Below are 18,347 nucleotides of genomic sequence, written 5' to 3' on the forward strand. Positions count from 1 at the left end.
TTTCACAGAATTCATCAATATGTAGCCAACAGAGCAGCCCTCCCTCCCCCAGTTTTATCAGCTGGGCTGGATGCAGCAACACTCGGGTTGCAGGCTGGCAGCCAGCAGCTCCTCGCTGGGAGGATTAGAATTATTCACCAGCAGGTTTCTCTGCAAGTGTCAGCTGTGACCCTGACCACCACTCTCCTCTTCGACCCTTTTGGGAATTTAGATATTCATAAAAGGCTGAGTGGAATGAATCAGCTCTGACAGCCCTGTCAGTTAATCCTGCCTGCCTGAGGGGGAGGAAGAGTGTGGTGCATCCACACAACCAAGGCTGGGCAGAAGCTACAGCACAGTGACACAGTGATGTAAGCTGCTTCCGTTCCCAGAGTTTTCCCTAGAGAAACAGTCTTGTCCTATCCTCCCTGCTGAAATCCATCCCTGATCTCTTGGGATTGCCTCTAGGGAGCTGTTGAACCTTGAACGGAATTGATGGGAAAAGCCGAGAAAAAGACCCAGGGCTGTTGAGTCTGGAGAAGAGCAGCCTGAGAGGGGATCTGATTGGTGCTCAGCAGGAGATAAACGGCAAAAGGATGTGGCCAGACTTTTTCCAGTGGTGCCCAGTGACAGGACAAGGGGCAAAAGGCACAAACTGGAACTCAGGAGGTTCCACCTGAAGAGGAGGGCAAACATATTTGGTGTGAGGATGCTGGAGCCCTGGAGCAGGCTGCCCAGAGAGGTAGCTGAATCTCCCTGTCTGGAGAGCTTCCAACCCCAGCTGGGCATTGTGACGCTGGGCAGCTGCTGTGGGTGTTCCTGCTTTAGCAGGGGGGTTGGACTGGGTGATCTCCAGAGGCTCCTTCCAACCACCACCAAGCTGGGGTTGTGTGCACACTCAACTTTTCCAAAATATAGCACAAAATATCCACCTTCCCACTGATGTTTTTGTGCTCTATCATAAGCATCTCACAGGGCTTCCCAGCTCACACCAGTGAAGATGCCCCAGGGCTGGCTGCACCTTTTAAGAATGTTTTCCTTCTGTGTCTGACAGTTTGTCCATGACACAGACACAGAGGAGGCCATCACTTACAGTTCATAAAATCACAGGCTGGTTTGGCTTGGAAGAGATCGTAAAGATCACTCCATTCCAGCCCCTCCGCCATGGGCAGAGACACCTCCTGCTAGAGCAGCTTGCAGGGCAGGAACTTCGTCTTTGCTTAGCTTCTGTGTGGTATCATTAGAAATTACAAAGGCAGGCTGAGAGAGCTGAGGAGGTTCAGCCTGGAAATGAGAAGGCTCTGAGGAGACCTTCTAGCAGCCTCTGGTATTTGAAGCGGCCTACAGGAGAGATGGAGAGGGACTTTGTACAAAGACATGGGGTGACAGGACAAGGGGTAATGGCTTCAGACTGGAAGAAGCTGGATTTAGACCACTTATTAGAAGATATTCTTCCTTATGAGGGTATTGAGGCACTGGAACAGGTTGCCCAGAGAAGTTGTGGAGGCTCCAAGCCTGGAAGTGTTCCAAGACAGACTGGATGGTGCCTTGAGCAAGCTCATCTTATAGGAGGTGTCCTTGCCCATGGCAGGGGGTTGGAACTGGCTGATCTTTAAGGTCCCTTCCAACCCAAGCCAGTCTGTGATTCTAGGACTGTGGAAAACACTAGAAATGGGAACTGTCTTCTTGGTGCAAGTTCTGGGACTGTGCTGCCTGTTGGGGAAGAGTTCAAGGAACCAGGAAACCTTTCTGCCAGTGATGTCTTTCATGGTGCCACCTCAGCTAGCTACCCAGCAAAAAAGAGACTGGATGAGAAGTGACTTCACCTGGCAGACAGGAAGAGTCTCCTTTTCCTTTTGGCAGTGGAGTAAGGACTGTGTTCCCCTTCTTATTTATAGCACGCCTGACACCAGCTGTCCTCTTCCAGAACACCTTTGCTGCTGCTCCCTTTCTAGCTTCACAGGAAACCTGTCTTCTTGCTACTCTTTTGACAGCACCTCAGCGAAGCCATTTATTCTGTCTGCACAAGCTCTCCTACCGCTTTGATCACCAAAGTATCTCAGTGTATTAAGCAAAATGGTTAACATCTGCCAGCCTTTTTTTTTTTCCTTTAACTTTCCTCAGGAGGGAAAAAAACCCCAACAACTGGGTGCAATAATTTCCCATTTTGGGAAGAGGGCCTTTTCCATCCTCTCTCATACATCTCATTGATCTGTAGCAGAGAGAGCACAGCTTTAGAAATGTGCATTTGACATGGAGTAAGAACTAGGGAGGTGTTTGTTGATGAGATTTACTTCTTGGTTCATTCCAGATCCTCAGATTTTATCCTGGGGCAGTTCTACTTCCTTGCCACAAAGCTGCACCATCCTTCCTCCCATCAGCAGTGAAGAAGGTGTCTTAGAACCATAACATTGGTTTGCTTGGAAGAGACCTTAAAGACCATCAAGTCCTGCACTGTCAGGTCACCACTAACCACCTCAGCACCACATCTACATGGCTGTTAAAGCCTCCAGGGATGGGGTCTCCACCAGTGCCCTGGGCAGCCTGTGCCAGGGCTTGACAACCCTTTCAGTGATGAAATTGTTCCTAATGTCCAACCTAAACCTCCCTTGGCACAGCTGGAGGCCATTTCCTCCTGTTCTGTTACTTGTTCCTTGGGAGAAGAGCTCATCCTAACAGGCAGCCTTTTGGCTGCAGTGGGATTGCAGCATGGAGGGTTAGGAAGGTGAGAACCCTGCACTTGATTTTGGTTTTGGGGGAGCCTGAGTAGAGCCCAGGATCATTTCTGGCGATATTCTACCTGCTTCCCAGCTGCATCACATTACTGTACTTCACCTCAGAGTTGACTACTTGTGAATAATTGCAGCCAAGTCATACACTGAATGGGACAGAAATAATTAGAAGTCCCCTGGAGACGATGAAAAGCATTCCTCAGATTGGAGGGAGCTCCATGTCACAATGCATACAGAAGTACTCTCAAGTCATTGCTGCAACTGACCACTTGTGCATATCTCTGCATTGTTGACACTTGGGTGTTGACCATCAGATGCCTCCCCACAGACTGTGGGCAGCTATGAATAAGAACTTCAGACAAATGTGCTTGGAGGTGGCCTTTGGGCAGCTTCTCTAGGACCTCTCACAGGACTGGAGAGGCTTGACCATGAACATGGATGAGAGGGAACAGCCTCAAGATGCACCAAGGGAAATTTAGATTGGGCATGAGGAATCATTTCTTCCACAAAAAGGTTGTCAAGGCCTAGTCCAGGCTGCCTAGGGCTGTGGTGGAGTCCCTGTCCATGGAGGCATTTCATAGCCATGTAGATGTAGTGCTGAGGGACATGGTTTAATGATGGCCTGGCAGTGCTAGGTTAATGCTGGACTCAATCCTTCCCAGCCTAAGCAATTCTGAGTCTATAACCTGATGTGCCACAAGAAGGAATCTTCAGGATTTTCCTGAACACTTCATGTCTGAGAATGAAGTTGATGCCTGGGCAGTGACCGAGGCATTGACCACACAGTGTTGGTCGGTTTGGGTCACTTAGAACCTTTCCCCAAGGTTGGCAGGGTGTCAGCTGTGTTTATTGAGTCTTCTGAAATGTTTAGAGCTAGATAGTGCTGCTGCCTGGTGCTGGTAAATAAGTATCACCAGAGCTGAAGCAATAAGCCTTGGACCTTTCAGCATTCAGTTCTGGTGCTCAGGGTCAGTGGAATATCTTGGAAGACCTCTTGAAGTTGTCTTGGCACATTCAGTGGGGGAAGACAAGAGTAACACAGCCTGTGATATGATCACAGTGTGAACTTCTTTGTTTCATCCTCCTTATATCAGCCTTTGCTACCAGCATTTGAGTTTCCAGCAGGACATCAGGAGCTGGAGAGCTGTGAAGAGAGGAGGATCATGTGAGGCTGCTGCAGCTAACATGCAGCAGCTAACCAGGCTCTCCTCCCCATCAGGGAGAGGTGCTGCTGTCTGATATTAGATTTGGAACTTTGTCAGTGTTGGTGAATCGTGGACTGAATCAGGATTACTGATACTCCTTGTTGCCAGGGAGTTAAAAGATAGGATGTGCTGCCCGTGGGGACTAAGAGGAAGGTTTTAACTCTCCTGGCCTTGCAGTTGAGAAGATAAGGGTTTCTTTTAGCCATGAGAGAATTTTGTATGCTGCCATAACTTACAGAATTACAGACTGGTTTATGTTGGAAGGAATCTTAAAGATCATCTAGTTCCAACCCCCTTCCATGGGCAGGGGCATCTACTAGACCAGCTTGCAATCTGGCTCGGAACACTCCCAGACTCAGAGCCTCCACAGCTTCTCTGGGCAAGCTGTTCCAGTGCTTCATCACCCTCATGGGGAAGAATTTCTTCCTAACGTCTCATCTAAATGCTGTTTCCCCCAGTTTGAAGTCATCACCCCTTGTCCTGTCACTCCATGCCTTTGTTTAAAGTTCCTCTCCAGCTCTCCCGTATCCCACTTCAAATACTGGCAGGCTGCTAGAAGGTCTCTCAAAAGCCTCCAGAGAGAAAGGCAGAATGGAACTTTGGTTGATAATTAAGTTTTGCATTCTGCCTATGCAAAAAAAAAAGAAACCCAACCCAAACCAAATTCCTTCCGTTTATTACAGAAATCTCTCGAGCAGTTTTTAACTCTTAGTTTTAACCACAGTGCAACTGAAGAGAGACACTGCCAATCCTTTTCTTCTTTATGGTTCGGGGTACAAAACTTTGATTTGGCATTGTGCTTGCAGACTGCACTGCATAAAGGCTGGTTTATGAAGACCTGGTGTGGTCTGCACTGTGGAGCACACCATGGCATGGGTCTTGAGCAGGACTCACAACACAGTAGCCTTCTGTTCAGTTTCCAGAATCCCTGGGGGGAAAAAAAAAATCAAGGGTCTGCGTGTCACTCACAAAGAGTGAGTTTTAATTCAAATGAATGCATTTTGGTTTTGTGTTCTGAGGTTTGGGGAGTCAGAGTGCGTTCTTGAAGCCTCTTAAATGCTGCTCCTCCGCCATGAAGATTAGAAACTGCCTCTTATAAATGTGAGCTAAGCTCTTCACATCACTACTCTAGAAAACTTGGCCTTTGATAAAGATATCAAACGCCTCAAGATCCTGCAGCACCGTTAGGATCAGACAGAAGCTTCTACCATCACGAAATGCTATCAGATGAGTTATCCTTATCTCCCACATCATGGGAGTTTGGAGGTGGTGTGGCCAGCCAGTGGCTTTGCCATACGTGTAGGAGATACTCTACACCTTTAGGGTAAGCAGCTGCTTGTTTGCCAGCCTGGCCAAAGCGTGCTGCCATGGCTTCCCACACGTGCAAACGGTGTGCATCTTCCATGGCAGTGGTGGCTCTTCTGCCACGGCTCCCCACACACGTAAGGTGCTGCGTACCCTCCAGGGGAGCGGCGGCTGCTCTGCCGTGGCTGTGCTGGGGTGTCCTCTGCTTCGTGCCTTAGGCTGCTGGCTGCCAAGGGCAGTGCTTCCTATGGCAAGTCTGACTGCCCAGAAGGTGTTGGAGTCTCCCCAGAAGAGTTTCCAAACCTACCCGGGCATTGTGATCCTGGACAACCTGTAGGTTGGAACAGCTGATCTCTAGAGGTCCCTTCCACCCCTCACTCTGCTGTGGGTGTGATTCTGTGACCGCCTCAAGGCACCACAAACCGCTTCCTCTGCTGCCCTGCCCCTAAGGCTGCAACAGTAAGCGACCCTCCTGCTTTATTCCTGGGCCATTTGCAGAAGACCTCCTCTCAACGCTCCGCTCTGCGCTAATGAGGCCTGAGGCATGCCCCACATGGGAGAACTGAGGTGGGCTGAGGGGGCAATGAGGTAGGCTGAGAGGGGAACTGAGGTGCGGTAGCTGAGGCGGGCTGGAGCTGGTAACAGGTAGGCTGAAGAGGGAAGTGAGGTGAGGTAAGCGCCGTGGGCAGAAGGGGAACCTCGCCCAGCTTCCGCAGCAGGCGGGGCCGGGCCCGTCTCCCACGCAGGGCAAGGGCGGGAGACTCCGCAGGACCCCCCCGCAGGGCCGCTCCTTTCACCGCGTCCACTGCGGCTCAGCTCGGCCGCAGCTCCCCGCCCCACGGCCGGCCCCGTCCGCCCCCGCCCGGCGGCGGGAGCGGGGCTGTGAGGCGAGCCCGCCCCGCGCCCGCAGGGGAAGGCGCCGCTCCCGCCCGGCAGCGCGGGAAGGGGAGGGAACGGAGCGGAGCCGCCGGCGCAGCCCTGGCAGGTGGTGGCCCCGATAGCTCCGCCGCGCTAAGCCGCTGCCATTGCCGGCGCCGGCTGCAAGGAGAGCGGCGGAGCCATGGAGCGCTGAAGAGCGGCAGCTAGCGGGGCTGACGGCGAACCTGCGCCCGCCGCAGGGAGAGCGCCAGAACCCACGGAGACGCCGCCGGGCGAAGGTAAACGGCTCCCCCGCTGCCTGCCTGCCCTCCGCTCCGGGCCGGGAGCGGTCAGCGGCACTGGGCTCCCCGCGGCTCGCCGCCGTCAGAGGCCGGCTCTCGGTCAGCTCCCCGGGGGCAGGAGGAATGTCGGGGGTCGGTTAACCGCCGTGCTCTGGGGTGCCGGCGGTGCAGGGAGGGCGTTGGGGTGCCGGCGGCGGGCTGAGAGCCGTTAAGGTGGCCGCAGGGTCAGGCAGGGTGCGCGGCAGGGACCCCTGGGCGCAGCGGGTGCGACCGAGGCAAACGTCTTCATCACTTGTGGGGTGTTTCGGGGGCTTCGCTAAGTTTTGTCACGCTGAATCACATGGCAGGACGAGCCGAGAGTTTACAGAACAAACAAACGAATAAAAAGGTTTCCCAGCAAGAGGGGAGGCACTTTAATTGTTAGGGTTTAAATGGAAACATTCCCCCCTCCCCATTTTTCCCTCCCGGTTTTCTGTGGGAATTACTCGCTTTATTTTGAACCTGGCTTGTTGCATCATTGCGTCCCATTTTCATGTGCCCAGCACTTGCGTTCTCTCTGTGCCACGGGCTGGGGGGTGCTCTGCCGTGCCCCCCGTCTCTGAACTGGGTCAGGCATCGGCTGGACCTCCAAAGCCATCTGCACCCTTCTGTCCGTGTAACTTGTGGTCGGGTCAGCCCTCTCGACGTTCGTTTCTGGGTGACATTTTCCCTTCCAGGCTTTCCAGCTATGCATCATGTTCACTACCATGTGGTTTGAGTCAGTCTGTTTTTTAACGATTCTCCTTTTCTCGGTTCGGTGCCTGGTGGGAGTCGAGAGTTTAAGAGAGGATCTAGAAGTTCCCTCCACCTGTATAACTCCACATGAGCTCTCCTGCAAGCCCACGGGGAGCTGTGCAGTGGGGCAGAGATGAGTGCGCCTTTTACCTCCACGGGTGAAGGTTGAGGGGTGACAAATTGGCTCTGAGAGGTAACGAGCTGTTTGCTGTAAATCTCTTGGGGTGAGATGTAGCCATGAAGGGAGGGAGTTATTTTGTGTGATGTTCAGCACCTGCCACAAGAGGAAAGATCCCAGGAGGTCTAGGTTAGATATTAGGAAAACATTCTTTATTGGAACAGGCTGCCCGGGGAGGTGGTGGAGTCATCATCCGTGAAGGTGTGCAGGAAACCTGTGGACATGGCACTTTGGGACATTAGTTTGATAGTTAGACTCCATGATCTTAGAGGTGTTTTCCAACCTAAACAATTCTGTGGATTCTACACTGAATTCCTGATACATTTACAAGTTATCCTGACAGTGGAGTTCATCTAATGCTGATTTCTGTGCTTTACTTCAGATATTCTGATGTCTAGAAGCAGCAGCAGAGACTAAGCTGAGTATCTGCATGCTTTGAATACGATGAAGCAGAGAACTTTTCATGCTGCTTTGAGAGAGATGCTTGTTTGCTGCATCTCTCACTATTGACTCCAGAGATGGTGTCCAGATTGTAAACAAAACTGTGGATTATAAATCATCCAGAATCTAAAGCTCTTTAGTCCAGAGAGAGCTTTTCTAGCACTCTGTTAAGTATGCTGGCTGCCTGTGGCAGATTATTCATTGTAATTATCCCTTTCTCTTCTCTTCTAATCTATTTTGATACGTGTTGTCGTTTCCATGTCCCTGCTCAGGTAGTTCAAGTGCACCGATATCTCGCTTTATCCTTATCTTTGAGTGTTTTAGATTCCCCTAAACTGTTTTTAATGTAATGCTTAAACACAAACATGGAGTAAAATACAGTTCAGTCTTGTTGGCTGCTTCTTCCAAAATTATATTCCGGTTGTGTTTGCATCCAGGCTAAAAATTCAAGTGAAGTCTACTCTCTGTCATGGAGATAAGTGCTGTGCCAAATCCTGAGCCTTGTTAGAAACCTTTCTCTCATTTTCTGGTAGTAAGTGGGGTACTACCTTCTGCAAATGCAGCTTCTCCTCTTCCTGGGCTGGAACCCCTCTGCTCTTAGACCAGGCTGAGAAAGTTGGGATCGTTCAGCCTGGAGAAGAGAAGGGTCCAGGGAGACCTTCTGGTGGCCTTTCAGTGCTGAGAGCATCTGATCCGAAAGCTAGGGACAGGCTTTTGAGTAGGGCCTGTTGTGACAGGACACGGGGTGATGGTTTGAACTAAAATAGGGAGATTCAGACTGGAGAGAAGGAGAAATGTTTGATGCTGAGGCTGGTGAGAATCTGGCTTTGATTGCCCTGAGAGGTGGTAGCTGCCCCATCCTTGGAACCACTGCAAGTCAGGTGGTCTGGGGGCCTGAGCAGTCTGCTCTAGTTGCAGATGTCCCTGCTGACTTAGATGGACTTAGATGACCTTTAATGGTCCCTTCCTATCTCAGCCATTCTATGATTGCATGACTCTAGCTGGGATGCAAAAACTCTCCATTGATCTTTGCACCTTCTGGTTACTGCAGTTTCCCCTGTGGCACCACCATGTGCCTTGTGTATATTTAACAGAAGTTTCACTTTCCCAACCTTTTCCATACCTCTTGGCCTGGCTATGCTGATCATAATTGTTAGATCCTCCTGCTGCTGCCTATTGGAGCACCATGAAAGTGCCAGATAGAGTTAAGCAGCTTCATTCATCATCTTTCCTCTCACTTTTCCCTGTGCTCATCAGCCTGTTTGCCTAGAGCTGACAGCTTTTATGTCCCAGAGTTTACTATTCTTCCCCAAGCCCTCTGTACTTGTTTTCCAGCTCTTTCCACCTTACATGGATTCAGATCCTTACTCAAGAATCTCACTTCTCCATCAGGCAGCTTATAACAGATTAGCTGAGTAATCATCTCTGTACAGAGTAGGCTTGTTTAAAAAGTCATCACAATCAGCTGTCCTGAATTCCCATATGTGAAATGCATAATCATGGATAGATTTATTAAAGGGGCAGTTTTGGGCCAGGTGGGGTGGTTTGTTTTACCCATACCTGTACCTGAAGGGGGGCTACAGAAGAGCTAGGGAGGAAGGACTTTTTACAAAGGTTTGTAGGGATAGAATGAGGTGCAGTGGATTTGAGCTGGAAGAGGGCAGATTGAGACTGGAGATTAAGAAGAAATTCTTAACAGTGGAGCGTGGTGAGACACTGGAACAGGTTGCCCAGGGAGGTTTGTGGGGCTCCCTGAAGATGTTCAAGGCCAGATTGGATGAGGCTTTGAGCAACCTGTTCTAGTGGGAGATGTCCCTGCCATGGCAGGAGCTTGGAGCTAGATGATCTTTAAGGTCTCTTCCAACCCACCCCATTTTGTAATACTCATACAGCCCTACTCTGGAGGGATTCACATGGTCCAAGCTGTCCCAGTGTAGATGTGGGTAGTTCATACACATCTACACTCTCTACAACTCCCTGAAAGGAGTTTGGAGCCCGGTGGGGGTTGGTCTTTTCTCCCAAGTAGCAAGTGATAGGACAAGACGAAATGACCTCAAATTGTAGTGGGGGAGGTTTAGGTTGGACATTGGGAACAGCACTGAAAGTGTTATGAAGCCCTGGAAGAGGCTGCCCAGGGCAGTGGCAGAGTCCCCATTCATGAAGGAGTTTCAAAACCGTGTAGATGTGAAGCTGAGGGCCATGGCTTAGTGGTGGGTTAGTGCTTCAACTCGGTGATCTTAAAGGTCTATTCCAGCCTAAACGATTCTGCCATTGAGAAAAGGAGTGACAAAATAGTGCCTGGAGACACTTTGATTTGTTTAAATTAAATGGCTATTATGCAGGTACTAAAGCATGTCAGTCTTTACACTCGTTCTGTTGGTAAATGAATTTGTGTAATTCTGGCAGCAGGACAAATACAGCCTTAGCAGATGGGGAAAAAAACCTCTTAGAAAGGAGCAGAACAAATGCTGTGAAAGAACTCCCCGAAGCTCGAAGGCTATTGCAAACAAATGTGTGTCTACATACATTACATACTGCTTCTGAAGCAGAGGTATGTTGTGGTTGCTTTTTGTCCCCTGTCGTCATCCCCTCCCCTTGTATTTCCCTCAGTTTAGGGAATGAAAATAATTTGTCAGCTTCACTTTTGGCTTCTCGCTGCTGCAGTGTTTTGGTTTCAGGCAATGCAGAGGAATCGTTTATTGAGCTGGTTGAGGTAAAACATTTTTGCTGGATTTCCTTAATTATCAAAAGAGTTTTCAGCTTTAAAAACTTGGTTTGGCAGGAGGAGAACAATTGGGTGGGATCAGGTTGCTTGCTGAAGGCAGCCATGGTTCTGTTTTCTGTTGGTGCTGCTCTGCGAGTGTAAAGCACTGCTGCCTCACCTCGTTTCAGGATATGTCACAGTCATAGATTGGTTTTGGTGGGAGAAGACTTTTGAGACCATCGAGTCCAACCATTCTCTACCTCTGCCAAGACTGATGCTAAACCATGGCCCTCAGCAACACATCTCAGCATCTTTTAAAAACACATCTCCAGGGATAGGGATTCAAGCAGCTCCCTGGGCAGCATGTTCCAGTCTTTGAGAGCCCTTTCAGGGAAGTAGTTTCTTCTAATGTCCAACCTAAACCTCCCCTGGTGCAATTGAGGCTGTCCTGTGGCTTATCACTAGGGAAAAGAGACCAACCCCCACCTGGCTCCAGCCTCCTTGCAAGGAGTTGTAGAGAGTGATGCGGTCTTCCCTCAGCTTCCTCTTCTCCAGACTCAACAACCTCAGGTCTCTCAGAGGCTCCTCAAAAGACTTGTGCTGTAGACTCTTCACCAGCTTCGTTGCCCTTCTCTGGACCTACTCCAGCCCCTCAATGCCCTTTTTTGAGTAAGGGGCCCAAAACTGAACCCAGTATTGGAGGCATGGCCTCGCATATGCCTTAATTTGGGTTAGCAGAGTGTGTGATGAATGGTACAGAGAAGGTAAATGAAGAATATTTTTCCTGGTCATACAGTGTCAGATAAAGTAGTGAAATTGAAAAATTCAAGACTGTTAATTTTCTTTTCCATTAGATGTATAATTAGACTGAGGACCTATTTGGCAGAGCATTTTTGAAGCCCTGAACTTGGCTAGATCCAAAATAATCTCTGTAAATCACAGAAGTATTCAGGAGTACAAAATAACCCCATTTTGAAAATCCTAAAAAAGACCATTTGGGAGAGCTGTAGAAAAGATGTAAATGTTTATCCTTAATAGCTGAAGCCAGGCTCTGGGAAATCAGGCTTGGAGGAAACTTTGTAGGAGAGCAGATTATTCCGTGTCTGCCTGCAGTGGAATTTCTTGCACTTTCTGTTGAAGCATCTGGCATTGCTGTCGGTGATGAGAAAATAGATTAGGGGATGATGATGGATTATTCAGATGCTTAAAAAGTGCAGTTCCATAAGTGCAGATGTGTGCTCCCAGTTTGGCACTTTCTGTGTCGCTGCACTTAACACGCTTCAGTTTATTAATCAGTCAGGGGAGGAAGATCCAGAATATTCCCCCTGTGGCTGTCTCTGCTTCTCCCTTTTTCTGTCTCTCTGTGTGGGTTTTGTGTGTCTGTGGTTTGTGGGATTTTTTTCCTCCCTTCCATACATCTCTCTCCTGAATGTTCTCTGGAAGCCAAGCAAAGAATGTTACATATAAATTTGCTAATGGGTAAAGAGGAGGCAAGGGGAGCCAAAAGCAATGTCATGGGCTGAGTAGTGCTTTATGGACATGATGGCATTTAACAGTCTCCTTCAACCCTCTGCCTTCTCTTTCACCTGCCAAGAGATGACCAGAGGCAGAGAGGAGAGGGAAAACATCCTGTTGAGGTGGGAGGTTCTATAATGTGTGTAGGACACTGATAATACATTTCCATGAGGGCAACCAGAGTTGTGTCCTTGTTGGTAGGGGAGCCATGAAATAAGGCTGTGACAAACCAAGATGTAGGACGTGGAATGGTCAGTGCAGGCTTAGTGCCTAAAAGAAGTAAGGACAGTCGTGGTGCTAGGTTGGGAATCCCAGAATGCCAGCATGGTGGGGGTTGGAAGGGACTTCTGGAGATTATCCAGTCCAACCTTCCTATTAAAGCAGGGGCACCCACAGCAGCTTGCCCAGCATCACAGTGGCCAGGGAGGTTTGGAATCTCTCCAGAGAAGGAGACTCCACAACCTTTCTGGACAGCCTGCTCCAGGGCTCCAGCAGCCTCACAACAAAGAAGTTTCTCTTCCTGTTCAGGTGGAACCTTCTGGGTTACAGTTTGTGCTTGTTGTCCCTTGTCCTGTCACTGGGCACCACTGACAACAGTCTGGCCCCATCCTCTTCCCCCCTCCCCCCAGGTCCTTTTATCTCTTGCTGAGCATTGCTCAGATTCCCCTCTGGGGCTGCTCTTCTGCAGGCTCAACAGCCCCAGGGCTCTCAGCCTTTCCTCCTCACAGAGCTGCTCCAGGCCCCTCAGCATCCTTGGAGCCTCCATTGGACTCTGCAGTAGTTCCCTGCCTCTGTTGACCTGGGGAGCCCAGAACTGGACACAACTGGGGCAGTATAGACCATAGATTGAGCTGGGAAGCCAGGGCATTTGTCCCTTGCCTCACTGGTGTTAGCCTTAGGAACAGATGAAGATGTTCTTGCGGGAGCCAAATCCCAAGCTGAACTGAAACAGTTCTACCTCTGTGGGATATTCTCTATTCAACATTAAACATAGTCTGTCAGCTCTTCAGTGCCCACCACCAGAATTCCTGCAAATCAGGATGTGGAGACCTTGGTGCAGCTGGGAATGAATAAGAAGGATGAACTTGATCAAAAAGAGCTGCAAGCTTCAAAAATTTTTATGTCATTGAAGACTTCAAATCCTTATTACTCCTATTCAGAGGTATTTTCCTCACTCTTTGCATTCCATTCTCTGGAGATCAAAGCACTTAGATGACTGAGTCTAAGTTCTCAGGTGGGTGAAAGCCTTTGTATTTTCACTGTTAGTTGACCAAGAATTCTTCCAGCAGTTCTTTTCTCCTGTGGGCTGCAGATAACTTGATGAAGGTCCAATATTTCAGTGTATGATGTAATTTCTTGGTGTTAAATGAGTTTCTGGTAACAGAAAAGCAGTGGAAGGCACTAGAATCCTTTGCAGTGCATCAGATAAGTTAAGGGGGCTGATGTTGTCTTTGGAGAGGTGTCTTAAAGAGGGTGGGAAACCTCCTCAATGGTTTTGTATTGAAGATCTAGGCTGCATTTAGATCATAGAACTGTTACTGTAGAAAAAGTCCTCCAAGATCATCCAGTCCAACCTTCAACCTAATGCCATGTGATGGTTTGGGTGTTTGCTCCCCCCCCCACACTTTGGAAATCACCCAGACTAGACTCAGCTGGCTCTGGAAATTTGAATGCAGCTTATATTTACAGCTAGCACAATATACAAGCAGATATTTACAGTAGATGCAGCTGTATACAGAAATGTGCAAGGTAAAAGGTAGTGCAGAAACACAACAGCTCTCCCAGAAACCTGAGTCCCCAGGAGGGGCTCCCAACTGCCCTTCCACCTTCTCTCACCCCTCTCAAGCTTACCCCAGTCCCAAGGAAGAATGGAGGTTTGGCCAGGGGGTTAGGAAGCAAAGTGGATTAATCAGAGAGACAGCAGAGAGGCCAGAGAGAAATGCAGCTCAGAGCTCCCAAGAAGAAGAAGTGCCTTATCTGTGTTTGGATTCTTGTTCTTATACATCTCAGCAAGCCTATGAGTGAAGTAGACATCAGCACTGTTTCTCTTTCACAGCCTGTCATCTAATCCTTCTCACCAAAACATTTTAGCTAGGCTCAGACTAGCACACACCAATCACGGTTATTAAGCCGTGCCCCAAAGTGCCATATCTGCAAGCTTCTTGAACACCTCCAGGCATGGTGCCTCCATCACCCCCTTGTGCAGCCTGGGATCTATTAGATAACCATATTCCACAAAGACTTTGAGTATTATTTACTGCAGTAGACTGAATTTGCAGCCAGCTGCCTGCTGAGAACATCAAGCCAACCTTCTTAAAGCTGCTAAACAGTTAATACCTGCTCATTTGCTCTCTAATTATTTGCAACCCAACTGATAATCCCCTGCTTTTGCCCTAATTATAAGCAGCAGATTTTGCAGGGAGCAGCAGCTATGGGTGGTGGAATGTTTGTCTTGCAAGCACCACGTGTTAGGGAGCAGCACAGAAGCAGAGTGAATAGAGTTAAAACACAGCAGGTGATAAAAAGTTGGCTGAAAGGGTAAGCAGGCAGCAGGCACTAAAAAAAAAAAATTAATGAGATACTTTTCAGCTTGTATGAGCTGGGGCAGGGATGGTTTGTGTGATGTTTGCTATGAAAGAGCAGTTTCTCACAAGGTGTTCAAGGCATTTCTGCTAAAACAATGCACAGAGCAGAAGCTCTGCTCTACAGGAAGCTTAAGTAAGGTGGTGGTTGGTCTCTTCTCTCTAGTATCAGGTGATAGAATGAAATTGTGCCAGGGGAGGTTTAGGTTGGAGATTAGGAACAATTTCTTTCCTGTAAGCCTGCCCAGGGAGGTATGGAGTCACTGTTTCCAGGGGTGTTTGAGAAACATGTGGACATGACATTTTGGGCCATGGTTTAATGGCCCTGGTGATGTTGGGTTGATGATTGGCCTCCATGATCTTAGAGGCTTTTCAAAGCAGATCAATTCTGTGATTCTAAGTAGAGAGATAGGAAGGAAGAAAAGGAAACACTGTGGATGTGAAGACTATACAGAGATGTGATCAGGCAGGGTGTGGTAGTGAGCAGTGAATTGGCTGTTGCCATAAGGTGGCTTTGGAAGTCTTTTGTGGTAGTCATCTCTGCTGTCCTAAACCCAGAAAGAAAACTTGCAGTGCTTCAGAGAGCATGCTGAGGTGGTTGAGTGGCTTTTTCACAGATAAAGATAACCTTAGGGAAGCTGTGTGAGACAGAATTGTAGAATTGCTTAGGCATGAAGAGACCTCTGAGATCAGAGTCCAACTATTAACCCAGCACTGCCAGGTCGCCACTAGACCATGTGTTTCAGCACCACATCTACACAGCTTTGGAACCCCTCCAGGGATGATGATTCAACCACTTCCCTGATCAGCCTGTTCCAGGGCTTGACAAGCCTTTTGGGGAAGAAATTGTTTCTCATGTCCAACATAAATCTTCCTTAGTGCAACTTCAGCTGTTTCTTCTTGTCCTCTCATGTGCTACAGGGTATGAGAGACCAACCCCCAGCTCATTCTGACCTCCTTTCAGGGAATTGTAGAGAGCCAGAAGGTCTTCTCTCATCCTGCTTTGCTCTGGTCTGAACAACCCCAGCTCTCTCAGCTGCTCCTCACCAGACCTATTCTCCTGACCCTCCATCGTCTTCATTAACCTCTGGACCCACTGCAGCACCTCAGTGTCCTTGGAGCGAGGGCAGGGGGTGGCTGGAGTGAAAGTTTCATGCCAGGATTTTCTCCTCAGTATTCTTTCAGATGATTTTCTTTTAGAACAGTGTTTCAAAACTTGTAAAGAAGGATCTGAGCCTGTCCTTTGCTAGAATAAATAACAATGATCTTTTCCTTTCTTTTTTTCCACCCTGGTGTCCTGAGTGAACACAAACCCCCAGTGTTTCTTCTCAAAACTAACCCAAAGAAAGTGACTACCTGGGAATGTTTACTCACTGATGTGTGGATGTGGTGCTGAATGACATGATTTAGTGGTGATCAGGCAATGCTGGGATAATGGTTGGACTCTGTGATCTTAAAGGTCTTTTGCAGCATAAATGAGTCTAAGAGTCACTGTTGGTATATAACCTCTGAAATGTCAAAAAAAGCTGAGACATTTCCCTTGATGGCAGACAACCTTCTCCAGCCCTCTTGTTTCTAAACAAAGTTTGCCATCTGAGTCATAGATTCATAGAACAGGATGGAAGGGACCTTAAAGATTTTCTAGCTCCAGCCCCCTGCCATGGGCAGGGACACCTCCCGCTAGAACAGGTTGTTCAAGGCCTCATCTAGCCTGGCCTTGAACACCTCCAGGAAGGGGGCATCCATGACCTCCCTGGACAACTTTTTCCAGTGTCTCACCACCCTTACTGTCAAGAATTTCTTCTTAATCTCCAGTTTCAATCTCCCCTCTTCCAGTTTCAATCCATTTTCTCTTCACCTCTCACTACAGGCCCTTGTAAAAAAAACCCTCCCCAGCTTTCTTTTCAATGTGGATTGATGTGGGTTGAAGACTTTCTGCCTCCAAGTGGAAAATTACTTTAGAGCATTAGTTGAAGGAACAATTCTGTGCTTAGACTGAGAAATAAAGTCTTGCAGTTGATTGTTTGCTTGCTTGCTTGCTTGTTTCACTCACGCTTTTGTAATTCAGTAATTGCTGGAGGAAGCAATAAGCTGGATAAATAGTATCAAAAAAACCTTCTGAAGTTGAATGAGTGCTGGTTAAACATGAAAGATAAATCTCCTTGCAACAGGGGTGTTTTCAAGGCTGCTTATAAATAGTGAAAACAGAAATCTCAGGAAGAGAGGACTCCAAAGTGATTAATCCTCTGTAGTAACCGTTTCTGAAACTGGAAGCCCAAATAAGAAACAGAGAATGATCCAACCTCGCAGGAGCTCGAGAAGAAAATAAGTCTAAAACATATGGAAAGCTTCAGGGTGAGCTTGCTCAGTTTGATGGGGTTGTGTGCAAAGAAAATCATGTTCTCAGGATGCTCAGTGGGCTCAGGAGTACTGATCATAAATATCAGAGTGCCTGTGTGTGATGCAAAGACCTAAGCCCACTGCTGCCTATTTTGGTCGTTGACTTGAAGACAAGGCGGCTGTGTGTTCCGTTTGTGGATGCTGTAGGCATCAACTGGGAAAAGTGGCACTGAAATAGCATAGGAGTCTCTGTTTTTCATCTGAGGATGGCCTGTGGTGTTTCAGGTTCACAGTAACACTAGGCAGGAGATGAAGAAAATGGTCGGGTACTGGGGGAACCCACAGCTGGATCCAATTCAAGAGAGACAGAGAACTGGAGAGAGTCCAGTGGAGGCTCCAAAGATGCTGAGGGGTCTGGAGCATCTCTGTGAAGAGGAAAGGCTGAAAGCCCTGGGGCTGTTGAGTGGCCTGAGCGGGGATTTTGTCATAGAATTGTTGAGGATCTTAGAAATCTTTTCCAACCTTAAGTCCAACAGTCAACCCAGCACCACCACACCCACTAAACCACGTCTCCAAGTGCCATGTCCACACATTTCTTGATCACCTCCAGGGATGGTGACTCTACCACCTCCCTGGCCAGTCTGTTCCAATGCCCCACCACTCTTGCAGGAAACAGATTGTTCCTCATGTCAAACCTAATCCTCCCCTGACACAATTTCAGGCTATTTCCTCTTATTCTATCAGCTGATACTAGGGAGAAGAAACCAACCCCCACCTCACTCCAACCTCCTTTTATTGAGTTGTAGAGAACAGTGAGGTTCAGAAGCTGTGGGGTAAAATGAAGCATTAGATGAGCAAGTATTTATTCTTACAGCTTTTACTCCTGACTTCATTCAACTGCTGCTATGTTGTTCCCCTTCTGAGAAAAAGTATTTGAAGCCTCCAATTGATATTTGAATTGAGTCATTAGCAAAACTCCAAAAAAATACAGAAACAAAACCAAATGTAAAAGGTAAATGGAAAATGGGCTGTGGTGATGTCAGGGTGATGATTGGCCTTGATAATCTTGGAGCTCTCTTCCAACCAAAGCAATTCCATGATTCACAGAAAACCCATACATTTTCAGAAGAGGAAAACGAATTAGGATGCAGGCAAGTAGCTGGCTAGAAGGAAGCAGAAAGATACTTTCTTTGGCATCTTTCCTCATTTCTTAATCATCTGCTGTCAGTGGAAAGAAATACTTTGTGCACGTAGTGGTCTAGAAGCCTTCTAATCTCTCCAAGACTGGTACTGCTCTGGTGCAAGACTCCTGTTGTAAGGGTGTTAGTCCTCAGTTTAGTTGTGTGTAGCAAAAGGAAGTTCTTGCTAAGCAAAAGAAAAGGTGCTTGGTTAGACTTCTGTGAAAACACAGAAGCTTGACAAGAAAAAAGAG

General features: G+C 48.2%; 1 protein-coding gene and 1 long non-coding RNA gene across 2 annotated transcripts in view; one reads left to right on the forward strand and one right to left on the reverse strand.

Moving 5' to 3' along the window:
* Positions 1-4,449: 4,449 nt before the first annotated feature.
* On the reverse strand, positions 4,450-6,098 carry LOC135177456 (uncharacterized). Its single transcript, XR_010303067.1, has 2 exons — positions 5,375-6,098; positions 4,450-4,844 (listed from the first exon to the last, which is right to left on the reverse strand). It is a non-coding gene; the product is annotated as an uncharacterized LOC135177456 (long non-coding RNA).
* Positions 6,099-6,117: 19 nt separating this feature from the next.
* PDE4B (phosphodiesterase 4B) overlaps positions 6,118-18,347 on the forward strand; it is a 309,783-nt gene continuing 297,553 nt past the window's right edge. Inside the window, exon 1 of the mRNA XM_064147443.1 lies at positions 6,118-6,378. The gene's annotated coding sequence lies outside the window, so the exon portion shown is untranslated. The remainder of the gene's footprint in view (positions 6,379-18,347) is intronic.

This window comes from Pogoniulus pusillus, chromosome 8 (genome assembly GCF_015220805.1).
Source record: "Pogoniulus pusillus isolate bPogPus1 chromosome 8, bPogPus1.pri, whole genome shotgun sequence".
Taxonomy (NCBI): Eukaryota; Metazoa; Chordata; class Aves; order Piciformes; family Lybiidae; genus Pogoniulus; species Pogoniulus pusillus.